This window comes from Staurois parvus, unplaced genomic scaffold (genome assembly GCF_062004578.1).
Source record: "Staurois parvus isolate SC_StPar_1 unplaced genomic scaffold, SC_StPar_1.0 ptg000727l, whole genome shotgun sequence".
Classification (NCBI taxonomy): domain Eukaryota; kingdom Metazoa; phylum Chordata; class Amphibia; order Anura; family Ranidae; genus Staurois; species Staurois parvus.
In genome coordinates this window covers 3,807,501-3,813,191 of record NW_028318523.1, presented here as the reverse complement: position 1 = coordinate 3,813,191, position 5,691 = coordinate 3,807,501, and positions in this window count along the sequence as shown.

The window sequence follows — 5,691 nt, the reverse complement described above, 5'->3', positions numbered from 1 at the left end:
GTGCTAAAGGAATTATTTTTACATTGTAAGGAGATGACTGTCGAGTGAAGAGGATTTTATTATTATTATTATACAGTATTTATATAGCGCTAAAAGGTTTGCTCAGCGCTGTACATTATAGTGGGGGACCGTACATGAGACAATACAGTAACAATACAATACACGAGGGATTCATGGACGCTGCTCCTTCGAGCTTACAATCTAGGAGGGAGGGGATTGTGGTACAGGAGGAAGTGGATCTGGGGGATGGAGAGGTGGGAGGAGTGGAGGAGATCGGCTGTTAGGTGAGGGCAGGGTAGGCTTCCCTGAAGAGATGGGTTTTCAGGGTGCGCCTAAAGGTGAGGAGGGTAGGTGACAGTCTGATGGATTGGGATAGTGAGTTTCAGAGGATGGGGGAAGTCCTGGAGAAGTCCTGCAGGAGGGCGTGGGAGGTGGAGACCAGGGAGCTAGAAAGTAGGAGGTCTTGTGAGGAGCGAAGATTGCGGGTAGGGTGGTATTTGGGTATCAGGTCGGTGAGGTAGTTTGGGGCAGCATTATGAATGCCTTTGTATGTCTGTGTTAGTTGTTAGTAGTTTGAATTTTATGCGTTGGGCAATCGGGAGCCAGTAGAGGGAATGACGGGGGGGGGGGTGGCAGAAGCGGAGCGGTTGGTAAGGTGGATGAGTCTGGCTGCTGAGTTCAGGATAGACTGAAGCGGGGATAGTCTGCGATGAGGTAGGCCAGTGAGAAGGGAGTTGCAGTAGTCCAGACGTGAGATAATAAGGGAGTGAACAAGTAGTTTAGTAGTGTCTGGGGTTAGGAACAAACGTATTTTGGAGATGTTGCGGAGGGTGGAGCCTGCATGAGTTTGCCAATGATTGGACATGGGGTTGGAAGGACAGGTTTGAGTCTAGAGTGACACCTAGGACTTTGGCTTGTGGGGTGGGACTGATGGTGGCATTGTTGGTCGTGATGGAGAGGATGGGGGCGGCATGGGCTGGGGTGAAAATCAGGAACTCGGTTTTGGAAAGGTTCAATTTGAGGAAATGGAGCGACATCCAGTTTGATATGTCGTTCAGTAGGTAGGTGATACAAGCGGAGACAGAAGGGGTGAGTTGAGGGGTGCAGAGGTAAATTTGTGTGTCATCGGCATAGAGGTGATAGTTAAAGCCGTGGGAGTGTATCAGTTTGCTGAGGGAGGAGGTGTAGATGGAGAAGAGAAGGGGCCGAGGACGGAACCTTGGGGGACCCCAACAGAGAGGGGGAGAGAGGGGGAGGTGGTAGCGTTATAGGTAACGCTGAAGGAGCGTTGGGATAGATAGGAGGAGAGCCAGGAGAGAGCGGAGTCTCTGATGTCAAGGGAGTGTAGTTTATTAAGGAGGAGGGGGTGGTCAACTGTGTCGAAGGCCGCGGAAAGGTCAAGGAGTAAGAGGACTGAGTAGTGGCCATTAGCTTTGGCGGTTAGCAGGTCATTAGTGATTTTGAGTAAGGCAGTTTCGGTGGAGTGTAGGGGACGGAAGCCAGACTGTAGTGGATCGAAGAGGTTGTTGTCAGTGAGATGGGCGCTTAGGCGATTGTAGTCTAAGCGCTCAAGGAGCTTGGAAGTAAATGGCAGCAGGGAGATGGGTCTAAGGTTGTTCAGGTCGGTGAGGTCCAGGGAGGGTTTTTTGAGTATGGGGGTGATGTGCGCGTGCTTTAGGGGGGAGGGGAATGTGCCAGTAGAGAGGGAGAGATTGAAGATGTGGGTGAGGGAGCGTAGGATGGAGGAGGAGGGTGACTGGAGGAGTTGTGTGGGGACAGGGTCAAGGGGGCAAGTGGTGAGGTGGGCTTCTGAGAAGACCTTAGTAAAATTCTCAGTGGTAGCAAGGCTGAAGGAGCGGAGTGTTGGGGAGGTTATAGTGTGCGGGACGTTAGGTGTGGTGGGGGGTAAGGCAGTTGCGAGGTCAGAGGAGAGGAGAGTTGATGGGGTTGTAGTGGGAGGGAGGCTAGGTGAGGAGGTAGGTTGAGCATTGGTGATGTCCTTATGGATTGCGTCAATCTTATTTTGGAAGTGATTGGCAATCTCGAGGGCGGTGAGTGAGGTACTGGGTGGGGGTGGGGGGGGGGGGGAGAGAATAGGGAGTTGAAGGTGGAGAAGAGCTGGCGAGGACAGGTGGAGAGGGTGTTGATGAGGGTTACGAATTAGGCATATTTGGCGCCGTTGAGGGAGGAGGAGTAGGTGAGGAAGGTGGATTTGTAGAGGGAGAACACTCAAAGGGATCTGGTTTTGCGCCATAATCACTCCAGCGCACGACTGCGTCATTTAAGATGTTTAGTGTGGTCGTTCTGCCAGGGTTGAAGCGGTCGGGGTCTAATGCTACGTGTGGTTAGGGGTGCTAAGGAGTCTAAGGCAGCTGACAGTGAGTCGTTATACGCAGTAGTGGCCCGGTCAGGGCATGACAGTGGAAGGATACTGTCGTACAGACAGTCAGCTGCCGAGTGGAGAGGGGCCCGGTTCAGGTTTCGGAGGTTACGGCTGGTGATGGTTTAACGTTTGGGGTGGGAGGCGTTAGAGGACGGGGAGACAGAGAACGTAATGAGGTTGTGGTCAGAGAGAGGGAAAGGGGTGTTTGTGAGGTTGTGGAGGGTGCAGAGATGGGAGAAAAAGAGGTCCAGGGTGTTCCCATTGGTGTGGGTGGAGGACTGTGTGCACTGCGTGAGTGCAAAAGAAGAGGTTAAGTGGAGGAGTTGGGATGTAGCCGGGTTGTTGACATTGATAGGGATATTGAAGTCTCCAAGGATGATGATGGGTAGCTCAGAGGATAAGAAGAAGGGCAGCCAGGTGGAAAGTCATCCAGGAAGCGGGATAGGGGTCCAGGAGGCCGATAGATTACAGCAATCCTCAGAGGGGTGGGAGAGAAGAGTCAGATGCAGTGGGCCCGAAGGAGGAGAAGGATAGAGAGGGGGGGTTTGGGAGGACCTGGAAGGTGGTCAGCGGTGACAAGAGCACGCCGACCCCACCACCTCTACGACCGCTCATTAAAGCTGAACTATGGGATAAGCAAACATATAAATATAAGAGACTTATATTCTTACTTAAATACCCACATGGAAGAAAAATATATTTGAAATATATATTTTAAAAATATTCTTCCCAAATACATTGACATATATTTGAAATGCTACAATTTTAGCCATATTCAATATATTTCAAAATATATTTCAAGAAATATATATATATATATATATATACTGCATGTTGAAATGCGTTTTTTATATATTACAAACAATATGAAAAATATTTTTAAAAATATATATTTTTTAAATATATTCTTCAGATTTTTTTTTTTACATACAAAAAAGTCATTTTAAGATATATTTTTATATATATTTGTAAATGCATTCCAAAAATGTAGATTTGTATTTTTAAAGACAATACAATATATTTGTAATGTATTTTTAAAAATATTTTTCATATATTTTGTAATAATAACTTATTTCAACAAGCAGTATATGTATATATATATTTAGTGAAATATATTTTGAAATATAGCATTGTAGCATTTCAAATATATGTCAATATATTTGGGAAGAATACTTGAAAAATATATTTCAAATATATTTTTCATCCATGTGGGTATGGTGAGCTGTTACAGTACTCTCAGAATCCCTGGCTGGACTTCCAATGGTACTTGTAGAATCCTTGTCAGATCTTCCAATGGTACCATCAGAATCCCTGCCAGAACTTCCAATGGTACTCTCAGTATCTCTTGCAGGATGTCCAATGGTATTTACAGAATCCCTGCCAGGATTTCCAATGGTACCGTCAGAATCCTTGCCATGATTTCCAATGGTACCGTCAGAATCCCTGGCAGAAATTCCACTGGTCCTTGCAGAATCCCTGCCAGGATTTCCAATGGTACATATGGGGGCTTATTAACCAAAAGTGGAAGGTACAAAATCTGGTGGAGCTGTACATGGTAGGCAGTCAGCTTCTGACTTCAACTTGTTCAATTAAGATTTGACAAAAAACTCTGGAAGCTGCTTGGTTTCTATGCAGAGCTGCACCAGATTTTGCACTCTACAGTTTTAGTAAATCAGCTTAATGGAATCTCTGCCAGAACTTCAAATGGTACAGAATCATGGCCTGGAATTCAGGTGGTACTTTCAGAATCCCTGCCAGGACTTCCAATGGTACTCGTGGAATCTCTGTCAGAATCTCTAATGGTACTCATATATTCATGGCTAGGACATCAGGTGCTAATTGCAGAATTCCTGACGGGATTTCTAATGGTACTTGTAGAATCCTGTTCAGAACTTCCAATGGTACTCACAGAATCTCTGCCAGTATTTCCAATGGTACTCGTGGAATCTCTTCCAGAATTTCCAATGCACTAGCAGATTTATGGCCAGGACTTCAGGTGGCACTTGCAGAATCTCTGCCAGGATTTCCGTTGGTACTTATAGAATCCTGCTCAGGACTTCCAATAGTTCTCACAGAATTTATACCAGGTTTTCCAATGGTACTGGTAGAATCTCAGCTAGGACTACCAATGGTACTCTCAGAATCCCTGCCAGGACTTTCAGCGGTACTTACAGAATGCCGGCCAGGACTTCAAACGGTACTCTTAGAATCCAGTTTCCAGTTTCCCCAGTAATGATGCTGAGCATGTCCTCTGATCAGAAGGGTTTTTAAGCTCCTGCCTATGATGTGGCCGTTGCTGTGGCTTATCAACAGCTACCTTGGAGCTAAAGAGCTATAATACTTGGCTGCCAGTTGCCTGTTTGATGAGCACTGCTTGGGCCTGACTACTCTCCCATCTGGAGCCCTGTGAACAGTCTCTCCACACTGTAGCCTTTATGTTCCAGCCACCCCTTTGACGAGATGATCCTGAGAGCCATGACCTGGTGTCAATTTGCAGCAAAATAAACAATGGGGATTGTGACCCATCTTCACCTTTAGGGGCACTGCTGAAGACCAACTGCCACTTAGATTCTGTGCCTCGGGTGGGCCTGTATCACCTACCAGGGTGTGCCCCAACATTGTGTGCTTTGTGTATTTCTTCTATATGCTGGGTCCCTCCCACAGCTCTACTCTTTGCATGGGTTATGTACAGAACAGTGGTGATGTCACTACTACATTTATATGACAATATCTTGATTTGCAAAAGCAATAGATGCATAGAATCTGGATTTATATTTTCCTTGGTATGGAGGAATATATTTTAAAGAGTATTTTGTGCCCAGAACTTCAACTTTAAAGTGACCCTGACACCACAGGATCATTTTTAACCAGGGGGTCACCTGTAAAAGAAGCAATTATATACTTTATAACCTTTCTGGCAGCTCATGAAATGAAAATTCAATGCTTCTCTTCTCCCCAGCCACTGCAAGCACTCTACACAGTGTGCAAGATACTTGCTTCCCCTACAGCAGGGGTGCACAATCTGTGGCCCGCTAACCACATGTGGCTCTCGACCTCAAATTGAATGCAGGAGTTTTGGTGCGCTTTCAGAAAGTGCACCACACCCACAAGAGAAGTCTATGGCAAAGCGCAGCTAACCTGCAGGAAAGCCACAGGTACACTCGCGGTGAAGGTAAACCGCAGCACATCATTGTGAAAGCAGACTTATAGGAGGATCAAGACAGTAAGGTTACATTTGCTGCTTGGGGAGTGGTTTATATATGCTTTTGTCACACCCTACCAACCACTGTTTTAGTGCCACGGGTCTC